At 42.9% G+C, this 26,920-nt stretch overlaps 1 long non-coding RNA gene across 1 annotated transcript; it reads right to left on the bottom strand.

Moving 5' to 3' along the window:
- Nucleotides 1–688: 688 nt before the first annotated feature.
- On the bottom strand, nt 689–26,837 carry LOC135282713 (uncharacterized). The gene is made up of 6 exons (XR_010348765.1): nt 26,825–26,837; nt 25,210–25,288; nt 24,132–24,262; nt 21,239–21,433; nt 21,059–21,150; nt 689–1,154 (listed from the first exon to the last, which is right to left on the bottom strand). It is a non-coding gene; the product is annotated as an uncharacterized LOC135282713 (long non-coding RNA).
- Between the last annotated feature and the right edge of the window lie 83 nt (nt 26,838–26,920).

Here is a 26,920-nt window from a genome sequence, read left to right on the forward strand (position 1 = left end):
CAGTGGGTGTTGTCTTCCTCACCTTCATCAGGGCCTTTGGCAGCGCCTGCCACAGCATCCTCCTGGGCAAGCTCAGGGAGCGTGAGCTGGGTGAGCAGAGAGGGAGGTGCTGGCCCTGCCTGGAGAGCAGAGCTCCCAGGGCTGTGCTCACACAGGGCCTGGCTGGGCTGCAGCTCAGGGTGTTCCTGGGGTCAGTGCTGGGCCCAGCCTCTTCACCTCATTCACCGTGACCTGGGCAGAGCACAGAGTGTCCCCTCAGCGAGTTTGCTGGTGGTTCCATGGTGGGAGGAGTGGCTGACATCCCAGAGCCTTGTGCTGCTGTTCATGGCACCCGGACAGGCTGGAGAGAAGGTCAGGAAAGGCCAGTGCAGAGTCCTGCACCTGGGCAGGGATGAACAGGAAGGAATAACTCCATGCACCAGCACAGACTGGGGCTGAGCTGCTGCAAACAGCTCTGGGGAGAAGGACCAGAGGCTCCTGGTGGACAAGGAAGTGTCCATGAGCCAGAAGTGTGTGTGCCTTGTGGCCACCCTGGGGTGGCAGGAGGAGTGTGGCCAGCAGGTCAAGGGAGGTGATCCTGCCCCTCTACTGCCCCTGGTGAGGCCCCATCTGGAGTGCTGGGTCCAGTTCTGAGCTCTCCAGTTCAAGAAATACAAGGAGCTACTGGCCCATGCCCAGTGGAGGGCTGTGAAGATGATAAAAGAGCTCTCTTATGAGGAAAGGCTGAGGGAGCTGGGCCTCTTCAGCCTGGAGAAGAGATGGCTGGGAGGGGATCTTACCATTGCGTCCAGGTATCTTAAGGGAAGGTATTAAGAGGATGGGGACAGACTCTTTTCAGTGGTGCCCAGTGACAGAACAAGGCACAGGCAACAGACACAATACGAAATGCCAGTTGTTCCATCTAAATATGAGGCAAAATATCATTACTGTGATAATACACTGTTCTGTGAAGGGAGACAGAGAACACAGAGAACAGGCTGCCCAGAGAGGTTGTGGAGTCACCTTCTCTGGAGATATTCAAAACTTACCTGAAGTCAATCCAGTGCAGCCTGCTTTGGATAAACATGTTTTAGAAGGGAGGTTGGACTAGATGATCTCCAGAGATCATTCCAACAGCAGCCACAGGTTCCTTCAACCCAAACCATTCTGTGATTCTGTGATTGTAGAGGAACAGAGAAGGTCACAAGGGGAGCTACCACAATCTGCCTAGGTCTTTCTGGCTCTTAGGGAAGTAGGAGGGAATTTCATAGGGGAGACTTTCACAAAAGGCAACCACAGATGAGAAGGTATCGTCCTGGGGCTAAACAGGCACCCAGAGAACAACACAAGACTGAAGAGAGTAAAAGGGTCCTGCACAGTGGCACCGTGTCTGCCAAAGTGGAGCGAGACAAGCAGCTGGAGCACGACGGTGGCTGTGGTGTGTTGGGCTGGGCTGAGGAGGGAGAAGCTGAGCCTCAGCAGGTTCTGGGAGCTGCTGGTGGCCATAAGCTCATGGCTAGGACCCCACCACCAAGACACACACTGAGCAGTTATTCTCTCTACAGAATGAGAGGACATTGCATTTTAAATTTCTAGATCTGATCAAGGTTTATTTAGCAAGTTCACAACTATATGAGAGTAAAGAGCAGTTCTTTTCCAACAATCCCACTTTATTTTTCATCACATCTTGTCTGTAAAGGCAATCGTTATAAATAATGCACTTCAACTTTGGCAAGTTATTAGATCTAGTGTTACACAATGCTCTGATGGTAGTGTTTGAAAATATCAATAAAGTGAATACGAAGCTGCTGAGCAACCAACATATCATAGTGACATTGATTATCAAATCAGGCTGGCTTTATTAAGGCTCTGTCAGGCCAAGTGCTGAGTCTGGCACTGTTTGATATCTCCACTGGTGATCTGGAAGCATAAAATCATTGCTAATAAGATATTTGGTAACAGAAAAGTAAATAATTGTGTGGGATGAAAGTTATGCAAGACTGAGACTGTGCTCATTCTGTCTAAACACCCTTTAATACATTGTACACTGCTAAACAAGGAATGGAGACCAAATCTTTGCAGAGAGGAGGTATCCTAGTCTGGGGTGGGTGACTCAGAATTGGTCCCAGTAAGGAAATACCTTACCAGAAATTCCCTGTGCAATATTGAAGAGGAATTGATGGTGAGCAAAACTGACTGAAGCCTGACACAGAGTGTGGGCACCAAAACCACAATACTGTGTATCATCAACATTCTTTTTCTCAAGTTTTTTTTTTGAAGACTTCAGGAAAACTGAAGAGGATGCAAAGCAACATGAAAATATTGAAGGGCCAGGAAAAATGCCTAAAGTTGGGAGACTTAAAGAGATCAGCCTAATTAAAAAAAAAAAGAAAGAAAGAACTAATTTACAGGCATGTTAATGAAAGAAAATACACAGTGTTAAGGGACACTTCTCATAGAAAAAAGCATAACAAGAACCATGAAAGGGAGATGAAGCCAAATGAATTCACACTGGAAATAAAGCACAGAGTCTTAGCAGTGAGAACAATTAACCAGTGGAAGTAAAAAAAAAAATGGAAAGGAAGGATTTTCCATAATTTCCTCCTAATGTCCCCTGTTCAAGTCTGAATTTGCTTTTCTGCATGCTAAATTTTAGTTTATTAAAAAAAAGCAGTTGGACTCCAACTCAGTGGGAAGTAATTGAAAATCTGGAGACAGACAAGAGGTCAGGCTCAACTGGCAGCCCCTTCCAGGCTTAGAAAACCCCTGCATCTATGAACTGAGCTGCTAAAAACTTTGTCTCAGCTCCTAACAAGTGTAATAAGCAGAGAAGTGCTCTTGGAATGGATAACTTTAAGGGTTTTTTGTTATCAGTGATACATATCACTTAATGAAATCTAAAATGAGGTGACAGATACCAACAAAAACATCACTCATTGAAATTGTTCAGATGTTTATTATGAGCCTCTGCTGTTATATTTCTTTGTTTGTACATTTGCCAAAGGATTTCTTGGCATGCAAGAAGAGATTTTGTGCCTTTTTGTAAGAATGGGAAGAAAGCAGTGTTTTTATGTAGATGATGCAGACCATATTGATTGCAGTAGTCAATTTACTAGAGCAGCAAGTCCAAAATGCATGCCATGTAGTTGCTTAGGGATTATAGTCAGTTGTAATTTTTCTGCTAATTAAAGTTACTGTAGAAATAACAATATTTCCATGCTGATTTTATTTCAAGACCAATAAGATTGCATGTCTAGTGCACAGCTTTATTTGACAGAGAAGCTTGCATCTGTATTATATCACTGACAGCTAGAGCATTTGCATGCAGAATACTAGGGAAAGGTCATGATTACCAAGAGAAACATAAATGTGTGTGCACTTACTGGCTTATTTGACTTGGAAACTTATGCCTAGATATGGATGAGGAGTGTGTTGCTATAGGTAGGATTTTTTCTCAGAGAGGAGTGTAATCAATTTGTAATTTTTAAAGAAAAGTATGAATGTATAGGCAATCTACAGTTCTTGCCTTCAACTGACTTGCTGGTCTGTGCTGCATTATTTTAAGCAGCAGCTGCCTGTGAAGGTGCTGCTGATTCTGAAAGAGCAGGTTTCATGTCAACAGATTGAATAATAATACTGTGTTCAAGACTCTGCTTCCCACTCTGATCAGTCTGAATTCTTCAGGAGAAGAACATGTTTTTGTGTCTAGGTATCATCTGTGTGTCTCTTCCTTCAGTGGGTAATACAAAACATTTTCCCAAAGCTGGCTTCATCAGAAAATATAGCAGCAATTGCACAGAAAGTCTCAAGCTCCAGAGAGGGGAAAAGTTCACCTCCCCTGGTAAAGCTCAGCACGCCTCTGAAATCATCCAGGCTCTCAGCTCTAACTGCCTTTCTCTCCCCCACATCACAAAAATAGCCTTCGAGTTCAAAATGATCACATACTCATCTTACATAAAATGCACAGGTTCCCAGAGAAGCTTGTGTCCTATTTGCTAAGGCATGTACAGAATTATTTCAATGCCTGCACATGATGGAAAAAATTCAGCACTTGTGTTAGAACTAATGCAGAGGCTCATAATGATGAGAAACACAATGCTAGAAACAATGATGGGAATTGCACTTTTACTGATGGACCATTGAAAACACAACTGAGCAAATGAAACCTGGTTGCAAAAGGAAGCTGGAATTCCAGGTATTATGTCTATTAATTAATTATTAATTCTGCCTATATTGCCTAGCAAGCCTGGACTTTCTTTGCTAGCCTGCCTGAGTTTCTGGTGTTGGAAGTCCTGCAGGTCCACCTGCTCCCACTTTGCCTTCTGGAGTTAACCGAGTAGTTGTGCATTACCAACATCAAGGTGCAACTGCTCAGCTGGGGAAGTGGCCACATGAGCACAGGATTTGTCACTGAATTAGCCTTCCAGCCCAGTGCCTTGCTTTAGGCATGACGGGTTTTTTCTGGCAAAAATGTTCCTGGAGAGGACTCATGCCTGTGGCACTGCTGATCATTAGGCTGGGGAAGGGTGCAGGAATCCCTTCACTGGAGCAGTTTTCTTCTCTGCCTGGTTTGGGTGGACTGCCAGGCTTAACTCTCAGGAAGATGCTCTGAAGAACCTTCAGAGCCTTCTTTCAGACCTTGTTTTTATTCACACATATCCATTTAAAACCAACTCTAAATCAGAAGCCATGGCAGCTTTCTGTCTCAAAAGACCTGGGATGTCCTAGGAGGTGACAGTGGTAGTGCACTCACTGCACAGCAGGCATCCCAGTGAGAGCCAGGCTGCTTGGGAATCACATTTTGTCCTCTGACACAGCCAGGACCTGTGTACTCAAGTCTTTTAGGAAGCCCAGCTCCAGAATGAAGTCTCCTTGTTGGCTTTTCTGGAGACCAGGTGATTTTCCAGCTTCAATCCAAACCCAATACCTTTAAGAGGCAGTTGTTTAGTCACAGAGAGGGAATAAACACAGCTCTAATATGTTGAAAAATCATCTTTTCCTGTGTATTTCCAAAAGAAAGAGGTTCCCAAGAAGCTAATAGGAAATGTGATTTGCATTAAATGCAACCTATTAGTCCCCTTTAATTTAACTAGGAAAGACAGTATCCTGCTTTCAATGTTTTACTGTGGTTCAGATATTTATCCCAGTAAATCATAGCAGGGGGTTATTTAATCAGCAGAAACCAAGCTCAGAGTTTGCAAACAGACCTTAAAATAAAAAACATAGAAGTGGGTTAGAACTGAGCAAGCAGCTAGGCAGCTTGGCATTCCTTAACACAGAGGCAATTTGTTTTCATAACTTCTGTAGCTACAGCCTCTCACCCCTCAGCAAATAAGCACCAATCAACCTGCAGGGAATCATTAGCTTAAAGCAATTGCCAGCAGATTTCTTTCAGGTCTCGGGAGTGCTGAGGATTGCAAGCTTATCATTTGGCATCCACTGCATCTTTAACCTTTCCAAAGGCATCAGAAAGCAATAGAGAGCCTTTCAAAAATCTTTTAATAGCTGCTTCCTCTGTATGTGTTTATAGTGACCATAGCTGTTGCAAAAAGCGTTCTAAAGTACTCCAGCCCTCCCTGGAGCAAAGGCTGGCTGGTGCTGGGCATTGTAATAGCAGCACGTTGTTTCACAGGTGCAAAGTCACTCTAAAACCTTTCCTTTTCCTCTCTCTGGAGATCAGAGCTGGCTATAACTCTCCACATCTAGCAGTCCAAGTCTGGTGTCATTCCTGCAGGTGTGGTTTCAGCACAGTGCAGGGGGATGGGAATGTGAGGCTGGGAATTGCACTGGCAGCTTACTAATGCTGTGTCTCTGCACTGGGGACTCTCATTAGAATCACCATGTTGGCTGAAGAGTAGCATTTTAATGACATTTGCAGATGTCACTCAAACCATGGGTGGCTTTACTTATTTAAACAGGGCATTTTGGCTACATGGCTTAGTGCACTTGATGCTCTGTGCCTTCCAAAGTGTGGTCCCTGAGAACATTTTTCGCTGGTGAACAGAAAAGTCCAGATCCTCTCTAGCAGCTGAGACTACTTAGTAAGACTGAGGAGTAGGGACAGCAGGGACTAGTTAGTGGATTCTAATCTTCTGCTGTACTCTGGCTTCAAACTGAGTTGGAGAAGCTTAATATCATTTAATGCTTTAACTCCTAAAGAATTTACTAGGAGACAGAGCCCTCCACCCACCCCCTTACCTTAATATGCTTATTCATATCATGTGCTTATGTAGAGAATAAAGCTGAAAATCTGCTGCCTAAAAGTAATGGAAATGTGATTTTTACGCACTGTTATTCCCATGTAATTCAAGAACCAGGATCTCTGTGCAACATTTATGCTACCTGTGCCAAAGAGCATAAGTTCCTGATCTCATAATTCCTCAGCTGATGGATCTGCAGACACAGATTTTTGGCACATGCTTTTTTTACACAGTTCTGACAAAATCACCAGTAACCTTCATTCACAAAAGCAGTATCTTCAGACTGTAGCCCTCATAATTTGAAGCATCCTTACAGAAAGCCTGTAGTTCTACAACAAGACTTCTGTTAAGGCCAAGAGATCCAGTTCTCATTTGTGATAATCAGTACCTCCACCATTGCAGCTGATGCCTTGAGAAGCCACCTAGAACAGAGGCTAGACAGTGTTAAAGGAATAAAGTAGGTATTTATTAAAAGGCCTTCAAAGGATAAACCTTGGACAGTACAAGAGCCTGGCCTAGGCTACACCAAAATGGACACTGGGTCATGAATTTTCACACTTTTATAAGTTTTGGTCCATTTACGTGTTGGGGTTAGTTGTCCAATTACAGCTTCAGGTTATGAAGACCTACCCTCCCAGTTTGCTCTCCTCAATTTGCTGTTGTTTATACTTTTTGGGCCTGAAGCTGCAATGGTGTCCTTGGTTCTCAGGGTGAAAAAGGATTGTTTTGTCTAACTAAACTGTGAGGAGAACTTGCTAACACTTTATGTGAAGTTCAGAGTTACATGCTAATGCAGCACAGAATCTGGAAAATATGAAAGCTGAAACTTAAGGCATCACAGTGACACCTGTGAAAAAGCAACAGGAGGTTTGTGATCTCTCTGCTCCACAACTCAGACAACAGAAAACAACCCATCCATGCAATGCAAGGTATGAAAATGCTCTTTTCCTTCATTTCCATGCATGTGCATCCCAGCAGCTTCCTTGCCCAACATTCCCAAACAGTGTTTCACAAGGTGACCAGTCCACTGCCTGTCCTCATGCAGTTGCAGGGAAAGAGACCCAGAGCCTGATACACTAGACCTGTCCACTGCTAACCTGACTTCCAAGCCATAGAGCAGTGGCAGAGGGTGAAAGGGTTAAAGTCTGCTTCTGTCTGAGCAACTGCTAAAATTATATCCTGGTCCCAACCATCCAGACATAAGGAAACTGTACAGTTGTTTGTGGGTTAAGTGGAACACATTGTGCTGGAATTTAGACAGACCCTTCTAGTTTCAGTCAGAAGCACCCAGAGAGTTGCTGGCTTTGTGAAAATACTGCAGAGCTGACTTCTACATCCCAGCCTGCTCTGTTGACATGACTAGTGGACATCAAGTTTTTGGGGAGAGCCCAAGAGACCACCCTTCTGTCTTGGTCAGTATAGATCAATAAGTAACCAGATTTTGGCTTTTTTTTGTAAGTTTTTCATCCATACACTCCTTCACATTTTCCTGCTATTTTTTTTTATTTTATTTCTGAAATATTACCTTACTGTGGAATTCTGCTTTAGGTTTTTGTTAAGGTTTCTTTACAGAGAAACAGAACCCCTAACCCAAATCTTCTGGGGAGCTGTCACTAGGGCACAAGTAGCATCCCAGGAAGGTCAGAGAATCATCCAGCTGAAGCTGGGACTTATTATGGGGTGATTAGAAGGACCACAGGTGGGAAAAAGGATGGACCATGGTTGTTTTGGAGAAATAAGCATGACTACAGAAAGGGATAAGGAAATAAAAGGAGCTGGTTGCATGCAAACCTGTGGCTGGTCAGCATATCATTGGGTTATGCCCTGCACCTGAGCAGCACAGTCTTTCTTGTCTTCCTATTAACCTCCATCTCTGTTTACCTGAGAGGCAGGGACTCTTCCCTGCATACATGAGTCTGCATTGACATCTAAGTGCAGTTACAAAGACCCCTGTGCCTGGGGTGCCAACAACCCCAGCAAGTGAGGGTCCATACAACAATGTGTCATTCTAGCTCTGGTCAAGCTGGACAAGCCAGCAGAAGGAAGTGGTCTGGGAGCCAAGTACCAAAGTGGCCATAAGCCTGGGCTGGATACATGCATATCAGTGTGAGCTGGAGGAACTGGCTACTGGAGACACCAGGAGATCCAGGTCAACTCTTGAAGAGACTGTGGGCTCTCAGAGTCATGTGTGTGCGAGTACACGTGTGTGTGTGCATGTACACCTGTGTGTGTGTGCAAGTACACATGTGTGTGCGAGTACACGTGTGTGTGCAAGTCCCTGGGCATAGGCAGCTGGAGACAAGAGGGTGCGAGGGTGCAAGGTTGAGTTGCTGGCAGGCTTGGTGTCTGACCTTGCTGGGGATCCATGATACCATGCACAGGGGACTGGGGGGGACATGCGTGTCTGTGAGGGATGGGCATGCTCCTGGCCATGGCCTAGGCTCTGTCTGCATATAAAGCATCACCTGAGTAAGTAAATTGAGAAGCACCAGAGGCTGTTCCTGGGAACTGAACTCAATCACAGTAACTGTAATGTAAGAACAACCCTCGTTGTGCCCTGAGTCTGTGCCAACAAACTCTCCTAAACAGTTTGAAGGCATGCTTTGGGATGTAGCTCAAGTTTAAGTTTGCGTGCAGTCATCCTTTTTTGGAAGATAAGCAAACCTAAGGCCCCTCCTCTGCCAGCTAATTTCAATAGCCTGCACACATTTAATTTAATGACAGAGCTGTAGCACAGAACCACTGAGCACGGTGCCCCTGCACCAAATACTTCTGGGTATCATCCTGCCTGAACTGTGATCACTGGCCTTTCTCCCTACCCAGCTCAATGAAGGATCAAACATTTGGTTACACACCCCACTCCAAATAGGCATTGGCTCACACTTCTGCTCCCACTGAATCCCTCCATTCATTCCCCTGGTCTGGAAGGCTACACTTTTTCTTATATTACCTATCAGTTTTTCTTACTCTAGATCCATAAACATCCATGTACCCTGCTCACCTTGGATTTCTTCTCTGCAAATCCTGTATTTTCAAGTCATCTACCCAGCAAACACTTGCAGCAAGTAGCCCAGTAATGGGCTGAGCTAACACTGATCAGGTGACCATTACTGCTTTATTATTTCTTGGAGCTGAAAGGCTTGAACTCTGCACCAAGATAAGGAGCAAGAAGAGACTAGCAGGAGAGTAAGTTGTATTTCTTGTGGAAAGACAAGATATTTTTAACTTGCTTTTTCTCAGGTCTGATGTACTACAGAAAAATGAACAGAAATGCCAACTGGTGGAGTGGAAACGCTACACAGTGTTTCTCTTCATAATGCCACACCAGGCTTCAGTGATGCTCAGCCCCATCGTGTGCCTGTTTCTCCTGAAAGATCTCAGTGATTCCCCTCAGTGTCTTCTCTGCACCAACGTGTACTGCTGAGCCACAGCTGTGGGGTGCCAACCATAAGTGGTGGGGTGCCAACCATAAGTGATGGGGTGCAAGTGCTCCTCTTGTCCAATCCTGCCTTCAGAGAACAGGTTGCTGCAGCCACACTACAGGTCCTGCTGGAGGCTCTGTTGGAGAAGACATCTTCACCACGTGAATCTCCCTCCTGCCTCCACCCTTCCAGATCTGTCACAATTCATTTCTCAGAACTTTTCAATGGCAGTCTCTTTACTCCTGCTATAAATTTGAGATGTTCCCAAGCAGATGGATTAAGTTTTTGCTAGTAGGAGGTAGCTAAGAGTCAGCATTAAACAATGACCAGCTGGCCATCATGACCCATATTTTACATTGTTAAGGGACTGGAGTAATAAAAACAACAGGATTAATAAAATCAGCAAGTAAAGAGCACAGGGAAATTTCACTGCTTGTGCAAAAGGGAGCATGTCTCCCATCCCAAGTGATTGTGCTTTTTCTTAGGACTAGTATGAAAGTCATCCCAGAGAGTCAGCAAAGGCCAAATCTTGCCAAACAAACATGGTCACTCCTCTTTTACTGATTTACAAAACCAGCTGATAAAGAGAATGAAGAAGCAGCCTACAGCCAGTCCAGAGAAAGCCTCAGTTACAAAATTACTTGAAAAATGAATGTAAGTTGGCTGGGAAATGAGCAGTGTCACAGAGATTGAACACAGGCTGTAAGTCCATAAACAAAGAGGAACAAAAGATAAACATGAACATAAAGAGCTGATGGGAGAATATCTGGGGCATGGATTAGGGGTGGGGAGGGGAGGAAAGGAGGACTAGAAATCTGCCCTAAGTCTGTTTTTATTTAATGTCTATTATGATCTGGAAGGAAGCAATAAACACCACATTCATTCAATTTATATTTGATGTAACAACTCCTATGAGTTAGAGAGGTGTTGTGTAAACTAATGGGGACAGACACAAAACATAAAGAAAGTAAGACAGGCTGGAAATAACAAAACAACAGCCAAGTGGATGGGCACAAAGCAGTAGTCTGGAGGAGGAGGGTCAACCTCAAATGCAGACATGAACTAGAGAAATGTGCTTAAAGAAGGGAGGCAGAAGGTCCTAATAACAGCAGAGACCAACAAACTGTGATCTCGTGGAGCAGACTCATCCCAAAGGAAGCAACGGGGTAAGTATCTGGACCTATTGATTTATGAGGAATTAAGTCAATGAGACGAGTTTGGCTGTACACAGCTGAGCACAGAGAGCAGAGTGTGCTCAGGCGCTCATGTTGAGACAATCTGCTGGAGGTGAGGAAATACCCTGGGGATGTCTATATATTTTGACAGTGTAAACATCACAAAGGAGGAGAAGGACTGATTTATGGACTGAGGAGGAACAAGGGTCAAAAACAAGCTAAAAGAAATACAGGCTGACTCACTGACAGGGTGAGCCGTACTGCCCTGTGAAACAGCTACCTGAGGAGCGGTCTGACATTTCTTTCTCTGAATCCCTTAAAAGTAGATTGCACACAAACATTTGAGAAAATAGTTTCTAGGAAATGGGGTTTTGTCTTTGAGAGGAGAGACTGAATGGATGTAGAGGGCAATGGCAGCCTGGGTTTGTCTGCTAATGGGTCTTGTCTGTTGTGAAATCCTTGTGAGCGCCTCTCTCTCTCCTAAACTGCCCTCACAGTACAGCTGCCTGTGAAGAAAAAAACCAAAACCAAACATAAATCCAGAGGATAGCTGAAGCAAAAACAAGAGAAGAGAGAGGCCAGAGAACTAAAGTGAATGACCTGTCAGCAGGGAAAAAGTCAGATTCAGATCAGGGACTTGAATACTTCCTATCTTAGTGGCTGGATTATTCCACAGGTAAAAGAGAAACCTGAGCTCTCTGCTCCTTTCATCAGATGGAGTTGAGCCCACACCTTCCAGGTGCCCAAAGACTGCCCTAACCACACAGCCTGGGAGAGCCTACTGACGTTACCAATCCTCCCATCCCAGTCTCTTCCCCAGGAGAAGGGAGGATGCTCAGGGAATCAAAAAAAACATTTAGCAGAAGAAAAGGGCAGGGTGGCAGTGTGGACTGTGAACTTTAAAGCTCACTGCTCAGCACAATATGGATTTGGATGGCCCTGGAGGCAGGGCTAGAAGCTGATGATTAAGAGGAACTTGGCTGGTAGACATGCAGATGGCTCAGGAATTCAGGTAATATGAGGCTGAAGAGGAAAGAGCAAGGAATTTTGAGGTGTAGTATTGGTTCCAGTGTAAGTTAATCTAGCATTAATTTCTTACAAGTTCATTGTTTTAAGATGTTAAGCCTCTCTCCTGTGCCAGATGAATGTCCAGAATATACTGGAAAATCAACCTTAATTTAGATAATTCTGTTCCCCAGAGAAGTAGCTATAATGCATTATCAAATGATATCTCATGCTTTGGGCTGAAGGGGAGGAGAAAAGAAATCTATTGAAAAACATGTTTTCAAGCATTAGACACCAGGAATTGGCTTCCCAGCTGTCTGAAGAAGATAAGGACAAAAGTGAAAGTGAGGAGCATTTTAATAAATCATTGGTGAGGGAAACATTAGGCTTGTCAGTAAGCTGTATTTCTTTACCTAGGTATTAGTCAATGTTTTTGAAAAATCTCAAAAGGGAATAAGTATTTTTTAAACAAACAAACAAAACCAATTACTCCTTACTATAGAAAGCTGTGAAGACACGCAAACTTCAGATCCTTCTAAGAAGGGAGAACTCTCAGAGTCATAAAAGGTATTCAAATATGGAATTTCCATGAGGTATTTCCACTTTTATTCCAAGAGATATTTCCAGTTTCATCCACCTTATTATACAGGCAGTCCATGAGTGAAACAGCCATTTCCAATTTTAATGCACAGAATGGTTGGACTATTGTCCAGTGGTTGGTCTATTGTCTTCAGTAGGCAGGAGGTGTCAGGGTCATGCTTTCTATGGGTGACTCCTGGAGGCATCAAATCACACAATAGCTGAGGCTGACAAGCACCCCTGGAGATCATCTAGTCAGCCCCCTGCCCAAATCAGGGTCATGTGGTGATGTTCCTCTAGCAGAGACTGAGCCTTCCCAACCTCTCTGGGCAGCTTGTAAAGGAAAGTCCAGCCCCATCTTCCTTACACCCCCTCCATGAGTATATAAAATACCTGAGTATAAATACCCCAGGTATTTATACTCATGGATAAGGCTCCAACTCCAGGCTGAGCCACAGCTCTCACAGCCTGGTCTCGTGTGTCACTGCTCCAGTCCCTTAGACATCTGAATGGCCTTCACTGGACCAGCTCCATAATGACCAAATCTCTCCTGTACTGGGGACCCAGCAGCTCACACAAGTCTCACCAGTGTTTAGCAGAAGGGAAGGATCACCTTCCACATCCTCAGCCTGCTGGCCTCTGCTGCAAGGGCACAGCTGGCCCACAGCAGCCCCAGCACAGTGACTGCCCTGCCAGCTGCTCTCCAGGCAGCCAGCCCCCAGCCCAGCAGGCTGGCACCATGTTTTAATCTCTTTGGGAACAAAGGGATCATCTCAGTTCTGCACCCTTTACATGTGCACTATGAGACAGTCCCACAGATGAACATTTCTCTCTCTGAGGCCCTGAGGACTGGGCAAGCAAAGAGGAGATTTCAGCTAGCTACTGGGAAAGACTTTTTAATGGTAAGGAAAGTGATGGAAAATCATGCAATCATGAGAACTCTGTCACTGGAGCTTAGACAAGTATCTAACAGGAAAATATTAGGCCTAGTTGATCCTGCTTTCAGGCAGAGGAGTGGATTTAATGAACTGCCAAGGCCTTTGCCATGGTTTTCTGCTGAATCACTGCACAAAAATAATGGCATCGATATTTGAAAAATCTTACCCTGTTATTCTAGGAATGGCACCTATCATCTCACACACTGTGAAACACAGATACTTATTCCAAAAAAGGCATTTTATGATTTTCTGATCTGCAAGATCCTGGTGCTCTACAAACACTGACAAATTATCTTCCCAGTACTCCTGAAGTTGAGAAGAAAGTATTCTTCTATGTTTACTCATGGTCATTGAGTCAAAATTCCCAAAAGAAACCACAGACTTTGGCTTCTCATTTGAGATGCTCAAGAACAGATTTTTTTCAGCATCTTAAGCATATCTTCAAATCAAATTTCCCATAATCGTGAGTTTTCTGCATATCCCATATCAGATTCCAGTTGTCAGGGTTTCCAGAAAATCAGTTACCATCTGTGAAAAGTTGTGAGTGACTAGCCCAGCATTACGTTTGGAATGAGGTGAAGTAGAATAACAACAAAATCCATAATAGCAACAAAATCCAATACCAAGACAGCACTCAGTTTCCCAAACCACAGTACAATCCTTTCCTATTTTGAAGTCCTCGGCCATCACCCTCCAAATTCCACAGCTTCTGCAATAAGGTAACCATGATTCATCCCACAGCAGGTCCATCCTCTGCAGTGAGAGGAAAAAAAAAGGCCAAGAAAGCACTAGTTTGTGGTCATGAGATTAGAAATTGGAAGATAATGTACACAATGGACCTGAATTATTGCAGTTTTAGTTCTGGCATTCCTTGCCTTCCTTGGCAATTATTACGGTCTTTTCTGGGTTGGCTTTTTTTTTTTTTTTTTTTTTTTTTTACCATTTCAAGTAGTTTCTTAAGCTTTTACAAAAGCAAACTGGAAAGACAAATTTTTCACATGGAATCAGCTGCTCCACAGCTGGGTAAACAGCAGAGCTGGAACTTTTGTATCCTCATCACAGTTCAGCGGGTGAGAGGAGAGACAGGGGCAGAGCTGCTAATACTGATACTCTGTTATCCTCAGATGGCATTAGCAGTTGCATATCTTCCAACATGACTCGTGCATTCCACAGGAAAAACGTGGCACCTCTTTTCTTGAGAAAGGTAGTCTGCAGACAAATATCCTGCTCTTGTTCCAGCTTTCATCCCTCAGGTTTGGTTCATTTTACAGGTAAACCAACATATTGGCTATCCTCCAGATATTAAAAAAAAAAAGTCATATTTTTAGAAGAGAGTTCATTGGCTACAGTCATCTCCATAGATGTTAGGACCAAATGACCCATGGTGGATTTGTAACTGGATAGGAAAGCTAAGTACCTTCTTCCTGAAACTGTGTATAGTCCCTGTGCTGCTCATCTGAATCTAAAATAAGACTGAAAGCATAGATCTCCATTCTGACCTTCTACAGGTTTTATATGCTTCTAATTACCCTAAAGAGTTAATTTTGAATAAGTAACAGCACTGTTATACAATTTTTTAAATTTAAAAATGGCTGTTTTCCCATGTTAAAAATTCACAAATGTTGTAATACACGTCTGTACATAAAGGCCAAATTGATTTCTTCTTTTTGGCAGTATAAATCTCTTACCACAATCAAAGTCAACACAGAAGTACCAATAAAGCAATTAGAGCTGAAGTACCCCTGGTTGTTTAATAACTTTAGGCCTGTACATTAATGGGTCTCAGTCTTCTGGCTCTAAATATGTAGAATAACTGAAGTCTTATGCATTTCCCTGCAGAAGAAAAGAAGTTAAGATTGGAAGTATTGCATTTGGGATGTAGAAGCAAGAATCACAGGCTCAATCATGCAAAATAAATTATATTATTATTAGCATCATATAGAAGCTGTGTGAAAGATGACAAGCTGAAAGGATGTGTTTAAACATGCCAAACATGTTTGAGATATCTCAGAAGGATTTCGTCATCCTCACATACAAACTGATTGGCTTTGTTATTTAGGGCTAGCTGGCCTACAAAACAATTCAGTACACTCTAAGGCCATAAGAAAGTATCAGATGAAAAAAAAAACAAAGAAGTTTTTTTCTATTGCTACTTTCAGCTGACGTGTCATAAATCCATGCAACATCAGATTTTGACAATTTCTTTGTTTCTAGTGAGGCTTCATTACAATGGTCTTATCCCTAAGTGAGACTATTCTAAGGAAGGCTTTCAGCAAAGAGCAGGGCTGATGTAGCCCATGAAGCAGCAACAACAAGAAAATGGATCAAAATCTAATGCCACTGACCCAGTTTAGTGCTATGGCAGAAACACCAGCCCTTGAATGGGAGCTAATGAAGCACATCTAATTGGTATTTGAATCACATCTCTACCTCCTTTTACACCCTCAGCTGAGAAACTGAAATGCTCTGCCTGCCACTATAAATTCTCAGGAAAATCTGCAATAATACTTAGGATTTTTAAATTTTATCTGATGAATGGCTGGGGCTGGCAGGTACCTCTGGGGAGCCTCCAGTCAATCCCCTGCCCAAACCAGGGTCATGTTGCCTGTGATTGTGTTCAATCAGGTTTTGAATATCTCCACAACCTCTCTAGACAGCCTGTGGCAACACTTGTATTGAATATTTTCTTTTCTTATGTTTTAGTAACTTTCCTGTGTTTCAGTTTGTTCCTACTTTCTCTAGTCCTGTCACTGAGCAGCACTGGGAAGAGTCTGGCTCCATCTTTTATTCATCTCTTTACCCAGTCAGCTTTTTTATGGACAGTACTGAGATCCCCTGGAGCCTTCTCTTTTTCAGGCTGAGCAGCCCAAGTTCTCACAACTTCTAATATGCCAGATGCTGCAGTCCCCATAACATCTCAATGGCCCTTCACTGGGCTTGCCTGAGGTACATCCATATCTCTTGCACTGGCAAGCTCAGACCTAGCAGACTGCATTTCTTTGCAAGTTAGAGGATTCTTATTCTGCATCTGTATGTACAAAAAATCAGAACTTTCCACTCTGGGAAATTATTTGCCACTTCCACGTGCTTATTCTTTAACTCTTTCACAGGTAAAGAGTTGGAAATTTTTCCAAAAAACACCTGCTGAGATATGTTCCCTTGGAAAGAAGAAGGCCAAAGCCACATAGCTGCCAGCTGCTCATAGCTATTCTGAAGTTAGCTTTAGCAAGCAGCCACAGCAGTGTGGTCATAGTGGCACATGGCTCAGTAGAGAACATCAATTCAAGCCCAGTTTTGGGAATGTCCATACGTTGCCAACTTACAATGAAGTCCAGCCTGGCCTGTCTCATGCTGTAATTATCCATGAGAATCAGGGAACAGCGAGTGTGAGTCTGCCTCTCTGCACAGTACTTGCATGTTAATTGGGCTATGTGAGCAACTCCCCTATATCTTCTTTCTCCTTGGGATGACCTATGTTCTTAGGCCAGCCTCACAGAGAAACCTCACCACTGTCATCCCTCCATCTTTGCCAGGTTGTGTGTCTGATACAAATCCATCCACCTTAACAAATTATTTATTTAGTGGTATTGGATGTGTAGAAAAGAGTTTTCCTGGCTTAGTTGTTTGCCTAGTATTGCAACAAGACAACCTACCTAGAGAGTGTTTCTGTTACTAAAGGCATCACTGAGGAATGTTTAATTCTTAGCAGAACTCCAGTTCTTGTTCTACACAATCCAGATGATATAAATAAATAAACCATGAAGCATTCAGGGAAAGCAAATCACCAGTCCATCAAAATACCTGATAAATTAGTTCAACAGACTGGACTACAGACATGTTCAGTGATTCATCATCACCAAGAGTAAATAAATTCCGATTAAGCAAAACTTGATTGAATCATGCTGAAGTTTGGCACTTAACAAAATAGATCAGTCTGAAGTCTTACTTTAGGAACACATAATCTCTTAAGATTTATGAGTGTTATTGCTGACCACATATGTTTCTATGTTCCTGTTTGCTATGTTGAGAAATGGATACTCTGAGTGTACAAAGGTTTGCCTGCTATTACACATTTTAATCTCCAAGAAACTCTTCTCCTTATTCCCCTTTTTAGGGTACAGAACAAACTTTTGCAATAGTAAACTTCCTGATTTCCTCTTCTGCCACAGTAAAATTTCCAATTTCTTCCAGGTTGTTTTCCGTTCCATCTGACCATTCAATTCGTTTTGCTAAAACAAATGTTGTGATAGAGCCAAAATGCAAAAGCTGAACTAGGGCACTTAGTGTCACTGCATTAAAAGAGCTGAGAATTCATTCCAATAGCTGAAACAGTTTTCACACACTGATCCTTGTATTAATCTGTTGGTAGCTGTAGATTAGGAACAACAAATGCCTATGGATATCTTTTCAGCAACAAACTTACAGAAGAAATAACCTACTCAATTTTTAGCAATAATTATGTTTGTCTAATGTTTATAGTATGGCAATATCCAGAGGTCAGTGTCAGGGTGGAGATCCAGATGTGCTGACTGCTGTGAGAATGGGAAGGTAAAAAGTCCTTTACAAAGCAAATGGAAAAATTATAACCACTTGAATGTCTGATGTCAAGTTCTCCTCTGGTGTAATATTAAAGCCCTCAAATATCTCTCCATTTGAGAATTTCTTTGTGCTATAAATACTGGCTAGGGATAGAGTTTTTATTATTAACCTTATTATACTAAGAGGTATAACACGCAGAGCAAGTTCCAGACCAACAGTGGTGAGTACTCTGTGTTTGGCCTTGGATAGCAATCATACTTTCCAGAATACTTAAAACAACAAATGGTGATTTTCCAGCCAACATCATAGATTGTGGGTCAACACTGTCAAAAGTTGATATTTATAATCTGATTGTTATCACACAAGCAACAGTCTCATGTCCTTATCCAAGCAACTGTGTGTATTTTCATCTGGAAATACTGATCTTCATCCATGCCCTCCATCCAGGTTTTACTAAAGGAAGCAACACTGTGTTTGGAGGGCCCAAACATCAACATCCAAGATGTCACACTTAGAACTAGAATATGACTGAATTTTAAGTATGTTCAGTGCAAGTCAAAGTATGCTCTACATAAATAGCCTCTATTGCTATAGGAAAAATAAAAAAAAAACCAAAAGCCGCCTCCCCCCCAAAAACAAACCACAAAAAAAAACCCAAAACCACAAAAACAAACAAACTAACAAACCACAGGAAGATTCATTTTGTATAAAAGTCTTGTCCTAAATTCTAAGTATTAGTGGTTATCATGTAAGCAGTGCTTACACACATACATGTGAATGCCAAGACACAAATATTATTTTTCCTCTTATGACTGCACCCTGAAACAAGCCTGTTTATTGTTTCTTGTGAATTAAAAAAGTAATGTTCACTGAAGCAAACCTGTCCTTGGTGATGCCTATGCTCCAGCCCATCAGAGAGGAATGCTTCACAAGACAGCTTCACAAGACAGCTTCTCCTGTCTGCTGGGGCTTGCTCAGACAGATGTTCTCTGACTACTGGTGTGGTCTCTGTGGTGCTAAGTTTAAATTCTAAACCCATTTAAATCAACCCTAATAACACTGCAAAGGGAGAACCCAGTTGCATTTCCCCCACTACACCTGGGAAAAGACTGGCTGAAGTACATTTTATCATTGTTTTGTCTTAGGAACTGCAGAAAAACAATCTGCAGAGCACGCATCCATGTCAAGCACTCTCCAGAAAATATTTGCTCAAGATGACTTACAAAAGCAGTGTCACTTGACAGGGGTACCAGGAAATAAGAATGGGACAGCAAGGGACAGTGAAGCAGACCAGCAGGAAAGAAAAATCTGTGTGCCAGTGGCAAAGGCACTGCTGTCTCTCAAGCAGCTCTTATACCCAGGCACAGCAGCAATACATCTGCTCTACTTGTGGCAGATTGTGTGAGTCACAAATAGGATTTCACAGCCAGCAGCAAACTTGTGAGCCATAAAACCCACTCCCTTCAATTACAGTGATCACCTCCCAGGGATATTGTAAGACTTGATCAACTGATATTTACAGAGTGCTTTGAGATCCTGAGATAAAAGTCACTATAAAAGGCTACAGATTTTTCATAACGTTCATAGACCACCTGCTCAGACCAGAAGCATTCACTTTTAACATTGCTTGAGCCAGCTACCAATCTGATATCTCCACAGGAATTTCCTAAAACAGATGTGGCTGTCACATTTAATCTCTCTTTTACTAGGAACTCTAAAAAAAGAAACTCCTGGAAAAGGAAATAAAACAAACTGCATTAAAACTGATGGTGAGAAGAAGGCCCATAATTCTGTTCCCACAGCTCATGGATTCTCCATCTGTACCTTTCAGAAAGCTGCCATAGTGACTAACTCTGTGAGCTTCACAAATTAGACCTGACCTAGATTCAGTGAAGTCTTTGATCTGCAGCTGGTTAGTGTAATATTCTGACTGCAGTGAATTTCAGAATTGTTCCACAAAGCAGCAGCTTCAAAAGAAAAACAAATAAAACAAAATTCAGGTTTTCCTCACAACATGCTGGCCCTCACTTGACTGTATACCAAATGAATCAGTCAGCAAACCAAATGGTGAAGTTTAAACTACTGCTGTTTTCTCATAATTCTATAGTATATGCTCTTGAAAAAAAATTACTTCATTATTTCCTCTCACTCTTTATTATAGGAATAACAAACTCCAGGAGACTGAAGAAAAGCATGAGTCTGAGAACCAGAGGGGGTTATAATTAAGCATATTGTTAAGTGCTTTCTTGAATAGAGGTTAAAAATTTGAAGTTTAAAATTGTGTTAGCTAAGGATAAAACAGTTCAGAGGCTTTTTTTATAAACTGATCTGAACCATATGAAACTCTTCAGAGCATGGATCTGGACTGGCATCCCTTCAGAATAAGGTTTCCCATGATGTTTTGGACTTTCTGCATTGTGTATAGAAACTGAGCACAGATGTCCCAACATGTTTCAGAAATTTTAAAACCTTTTGTTCCACGATAGCAATGGGAACAGTGGGAAACATTAATTACAGTCTTATTTAGTGAACCTTTTTTTTTTAATTGGCTTGTTCTTGCTTTAAATATGATCCAAAAATATCATAGTGAATCAAATCCAAAGGAAATAGTTTCTTTATCCTCCATCCAATAGTGAGAGGCCTCTTTATAACCAGAATCTTTTTGGAAGCATATAAGAATGTACACAGTCTCAATCAGATACTTAGGTAGGCAAGTCTGACCTTTAGGATAAATTACAGACCAAACTGCTTTTGAGATACATTTCAAGCAAGGTGCTGCCATGGCAAAGTTACAATGAATGACTCAGAGATAGACTGTTACTGCAAAAAATTTGTTAGTATTTCTAAAGGGATGGAGGGCGTCCATTATAAAAAAAAGATGGACAGAAGCATTATGCAGATTATGAAAAATTTTTAAAATTCCTTTTGCTGTGTATGCAGTTATTAAAGAATATATGGTTAAGGCTGATTGTTTTTCACTAAACATAATTTTAAAAGCCCAAACCACTATCTCAATCCCAGTAAGGCTTGGTGCAGCACAAATCCTTCTCTTTGAGCTGTTACAAAAAAAAAAAAAAAAAAAAAGGGTGGGGTGGTGGGAAGAAAAAAAAAAAGCTGCTGGAGGCAATAATAGTACAGAAATATATTTTGTTGGCAGCATGTGATGGCCATATATCTTCCAGATAGTGCACTACAAACATCTCAAGGAGAGATTGATTTACCTTTATTTCAGCTGGCAAACTCTGCACATGGTGGTTTATGAGGCAGTGGCAAATGGTTCACACAAACTGAGAGAAATTATTCACAGTACCTGCTTTGGGAAGATTCAGGAAGCCAGTTAAGTGTGACGTGCTTTCACTTGCTCCTTTTTGGTGATGCTAGGCTGCATTTGAAGGATATACCTGTACTGCTACTTTGGGACCACTCCTCTGCAGACCCATGCTGCTATTTCTTCAGGCACCCAGGGTCCTTAAGTTTCTTTGCACTCAGGCTGACTTCAGAGGCAAACTTTGATCTTCTCTTGATGAGGCAACCAGCGTGAATAAAGTGGATACTGAAGAACTGTGAACACCAGAGCCCTCAGGGCAAACTAAATCCTTTACAAGTAACACAAAGATAAAACAAAGGATCTGATGTTGGGTGGCTTCATAAAAACAGACAATGTTAATATTTCATATTTGAGAAGCTGAGACCTTTTTTTAGGAGCCAGGAAACAGCAGCTTCTGAATCTGTGCTCAGCTGCAGAAATATTGGATGCAGGAGGCTGGAGCCCCTGATGGTCCTCTGTGGTCAGAACTGGGTCTTAATTATTAAAGTCAGCTCTCCAAAATCTTTCCAGTTAAATCTCTATGGCCTTATCTAAGATCGAGCAAATCTTTCTCTCAAGCTAGAATATGGCAAGAGAGCCCAGATTTTGTATCACCAAGCTATTGTGTCATTGTTTGGGCAGTCAGGGAGGCATGGCAGTGGCATGGCAGTGGCATAGCAGTGGCAACTCACACATGGAAAGTGAAAAGCACATTTTCTGCCCTCTCCCTGTAGAAACAACCTTTGTGAGGTGCAGGGAATGCTGTCTTCCATTTCCTTTTCTCTATCTCACTCATTGATCTAGCTGGGCATTAAGGTTTCCAGTTGCAAAATAAATACATTTGGACAGATGAAGAGTAAGATTCCCTTATGCTCCTCTAATTTGTTTTAAGGTTAGTAAAGGTGCTTATGATTCCAAGCTCTACCTGGCCCCCTTCAGACTGGCCTCACACTCTGGACTGATCATTTTGTGGCCACCACATCCACATCCTTGCCAGTATCCCTAGTGATGAGGCTGAGCAACAAAAGATGAGGGCAGTGAGCCTGGTGTCATGCCTGGGTGTATGCTGTATGGGGTGAATATATGGATGAGAAGATTTGGACACCCAGCAGAAACTCATCCAAGGAGTCAGGACAGAGAGTCAATGGATTAAGAATTTGTATTTAGCAGCAGATGCAGTCTCTTCTGGCTGTTACCAACACAATTTCAATGTTGTTCTAGTTATTTGAAAAACATGGGATTAGCTAAGGATCTCCTAGCACCAAACTCCCCCAAAAATGTCAGGAGGAAGAAAAGAGATAATACTGATCCACATGTAAGGCAATGGTAACAACATTGGAGCTGGCCCAGCATCACAAGGCTGAAGAACCTGGCCTGGAGGTTACTGACCTGTGTAAAGTGTGGCACGGCCTTTTGCTGCTCAGTGCTGACAGTCAGAGCAGTCTGTGAGGCTGGGTCACCCAGCTCAAGAGGCTACTCCTGCTCTTCTGCATGCTGTTTCATAATCAATATCAGTTTTCCTCCCACACTGAAATAGCTGTAAGCTAGGAGGGGCTTTCTCATATTCATGCTTTCTTTGAATACTGTTTCCAAGTAGGAACTTGGACAAGTTCCAAATAAGTTCAAAATGCAAGCAAAGTAACCTTCCAATGCTCCATGTCAGCTGACTGACATAACAGAATTAGCCTTTTTAATCACATTTTAGAACTAATAGCCATAACCTGCGTCCAAGCAAGGTCATCTTTCTCCCCACCTCCATTCAAATATCAAAGAGACCATGCCCATTGCTGTCTGCAACATGTGCCACTGTGAAAGTGACCATTGCATTTGGTAACCTTTACATCCAAAAATGCAGCTCTAAAACCCCTTCTTTCCCACTGCTCATTGTTACTGGCAACGCTTGCTGCTGCAGCTCAGCTGGAGTCTAGGGGCCTGTAGGTATGGCTCATTTCACCCGTCTCAGACATCAGTTTCCAGTAGGGAACAGAAGGTTTTGAAATTCCACAATCTATCTAAAAGAAAGTCACAATTATCTAATAATCCTTTTTTTTAAACCTTGTGTTCCATGATTCTGGGATGTAGTGATTTAATTGAGGAAGGCAATGCTCCCCACTGGGCTTCCCAAAGCAAATATTGCCACATGTCCCTCAGAGTAAAGAATCAGGTGGAGCAAGAACAGCAGTGACTAAGGAGATCAACTCACTACAAAAGGCAGAATACCACAGTCATCACAGTAAAACTCCAATGCTCATGCAATCACTGCAGCGCAAAAGATCAGTATTTGCCACTCTGTTGAGGTGCTGTCAGACAAAAAGAAATGTTCCATTCATGTTCACTACATGGTTCAGTTTCTTCAGCTGCCAGATGATCTCTCTGTGGTCCACTGAGTTCCACTGTGTCACAGTGGAGGTCTGCTTTCAGACATGGCTATCACTGCCTTGTAAACTTAGAGTTTAGGAAAGTGACTCTCCTCCCCCCCCCGTTTTATACTGCAAATGCCACAGAGCTTGTGCAAAGCCTTTGCCTCCTAGGAAAAGCAGGCATGGCAGTCAGGGCACTTACAGGGCAAGCAGAAAAACAAATGGCACTTCTTTTCTGCCTCTTGTTATGGGGGTTTGAGAACAATGAAAAAAGCAGGACAATCTCAGCTTTTGTTAGATTTCCAGTTAGAAAAGGCTGGCCACAGACTAACAGGAACCAAGCATCATGAAATGGCTACCTTGCTGACATGGGGGAGGTAAGAACAAAATGTGTTTAGAAGGATGCCTCTTCTGTAATGTTCTTTCTCAAATTTCTGTGAAATTGAGGCTGTAGTCAGATTATTTGGATAAATATCCAGAAATGGATGTAGTCTTTATGAATTTGTTTATATACATTTTCAACTTCATTCTTACAAACTTGGCCATGTTCTGCAACAGTCCTTTTCTAGTATTTAAGTGAGCATGATGTGCAAAGGTATTTTACTTCTTTTAAACATATTTACTCACTGGCCACAGTTAACAGTTGTGACAGTAGAAATGCCAACACAGAAAGGTCTCGGCCACCTTTGGAAAGAAAAATAGGTCTTACCTATTGATCTTAAAGTAACACATTGAGACTCCAGGATTTTCCCACCTGTCTGGAACAAAAGGAAATAGTCAACAAGAATGTACATTTGAATCTGGCCCTAGGGACAGAGGGAAGCCTTTCAGTAAATATGAAATGCAGACTAAATTCCACCTTCAGTGTAATAGATGGTTGTGTCCTCAAGTTCAAAGTGAATCCACCATATCCACCATGCCAATAAAACCACTGACTTTGATCCCATAACTTCCTTTAGACCCTATTCAGTATTTCATTAACACTTGTAGATTTAGTAGTTTTGGAGAAGTTCCATTTCTTCCAAAGGTGACAATGCATCTCAGATGCAGTGTTGTGCCTGCAGGACAGAGTGCCACATGCTCCCAGCAGTGTTAGCTCACTGCAGTGGTGGTGGGGCAGCCAACAGGGACTGGGCAGGGGATGTTGTCTGAGGACATGGCTTCTCAGGCAGCAGCTTCCTACACTGGCTCAGTCAGCAGGATGGCAATAATTTCCACATTCCCTCACAGTTCAGGTCACCACAAACCCCAAGCAGGGTGTATTGGCAAACACTGCAGTTGCTATGTCTCCCCAGCCCTGAAGGGCACCTGTACCCATGCTGTGTTTTTACACAGCACTGGCACCTTCTCATGTTCCTTAAATAACATGGTACCATGTGTGCCAATAAAACAAGTCCTGTCTCTCACACAGTCTCAGTCAGAAACTATAACTACCAAACCCAAAGTTAGTTTAGCTTTTGTAATATTGCCCTAGGGTAATATGAATCACTCATTCATCTCCCCACTCCAACAGGCAATTCTTCCTTATGCTCCCAGCCCAGCCCCACCTCAGCACTGATCTTGCATTCTCTACAGTCCAAGAAATGTCCACAAAGCAGTGTAAACAGTGTTGTTTCGTATTTAGCTGGTGCATCCCAAAATATGCATCCCGAAATGTGCTCTTATCTGACACATCACAAGCTCATTTTGTGCAAAAACCACATACCTGATTTCTTTTGACAAATCTTTTGCCTCAGATTACACCAGTGATAGTTTGTTCACAGCAATTTTTTCTGCATTTACTGCTGGGAAAGGCAAAAATATTAGGTCAGTAATACTAACTCTTATATGTCCATGGAGCAGAGTGTGCCCCTTGCAAAACAAAATCAGATGGATTTTGGATTACTAATTTGGGTGCTGGAATCATTTTAGCCTTATTAGCAAAATGCTTGGGCTGAGTCTATTAGCCCTAATACAGGAAGAGTTATATGAGACCAGTGAGAGCTGTATCCTTATGTGTTTTTTAATGAGAAAATGCAACTTGGAAAAGTGACCAGCAATTTTTCCAAGGTACAGATAAGATCAGAGATTGATAAATGAGTAATGAGACTGCCTATAACCCTTCTTTGTTAGCCAAGTGACTTAGAAGGTGAGAACAATCTATAAAATCTTGGAAATCCTCCAAATATATCTCCACTTAGTTTGTTCTAAAGCAGCAATAGGGAAAAATATTTAATTTAAGAACAAGAAACAAAAGTAATTTATATTTTTTAAAATTTACTGAAGTTGTTTCAATATGTTTAAAGCCTCCTCTAGCCACCCAGGATAGAGCAGAGCTGGGGGAAAAACACAGACATTACTTGAATGCACTTCCAGCTGCAGAAGCTCACTATTCCTTGTAATTCTACTGAGGAATGAGTTATTTTTGTTTTCCTAAGAGTGAGTGGGAAATTACAATAGAGAAGTTTCGTGATTTATCCAAGCCCTGGGGAAAGTGGTGGGGCATCCAACACAAAAATTTTAACTTGGTGGTTTCCCAGTCCTGTGTCCTGCTACCCCTTGCCCCAGGCATTAAAAGCCAGTATAATTAGAGCTCCCCAGTGAGTGGCTCACCAGCAGAGCCCTGAGAGGAGGCGGCTCTCAGGAACTAACACAACAGCCACAGTGCCACTGGGAAGCAGGAGAGCTGCCTCTCTGGACATGAAACACAGTACAGGGACACGGGCGGGTCGCCACTACATTTGCAAAGCCTCCTCCCTGCTGTGTGCAGTCTCTGCCTCCTCCGTGCCACTTCCCAGCTGGAGGGACCGGGCTGAGAGGAGCAGCACTTTCCCTGACCAGGAGAGCAGCCTGGTGTCCGTAATTCCATGTGGATTCAGCGTCCCCTGGGATGTCACCGGACACGCAGTGACGCATGCTGCCACACAGAGCCCTGACCCAGGGCATCTGTAGGAAAGGGAGGCAGGAGCCTCTCACCAGCTGCAGAGCAAAGCAAGAGCACACAGCACCCAAGAAAGGCGAGCAGGGGGACCATCTGTAGCATCACTGCAGCACGGATCGTCGGAAGCATCTCCGGGGGGCTGGGGGTGCTGTGGGTCCCCCACAGCGCTGGGGGAGCGTCCCCAGAGGTGTGGAGTCTTTGGCCACACAATGCAGCAGCCTTGGTGGGATATGGTGGGGTGCTCACGACACCCCAGGCAGGAAAGATGAGCAGGCTCTTGGAAACCTGGCCAGTGGCATACACCAGGATTTATTTACCCCACTTCATGTCTGCACTCAGTTTCCTGGGCTCTTAAAGGGCTGAGCTTTAATACTGGGGGTTCCTTGTAAGTGAGGGTCACCTGTGGTTGGACTTGGGAGTTATAACCTCTCTTCCTCACCAAGGCTTTGAGCAATAGGCAGAAGGTGATGCAGAGGGCTGGATTGCTCAAGCTCTG

Source organism: Passer domesticus, chromosome 1 (genome assembly GCF_036417665.1).
Source record: "Passer domesticus isolate bPasDom1 chromosome 1, bPasDom1.hap1, whole genome shotgun sequence".
NCBI lineage: Eukaryota > Metazoa > Chordata > Aves > Passeriformes > Passeridae > Passer > Passer domesticus.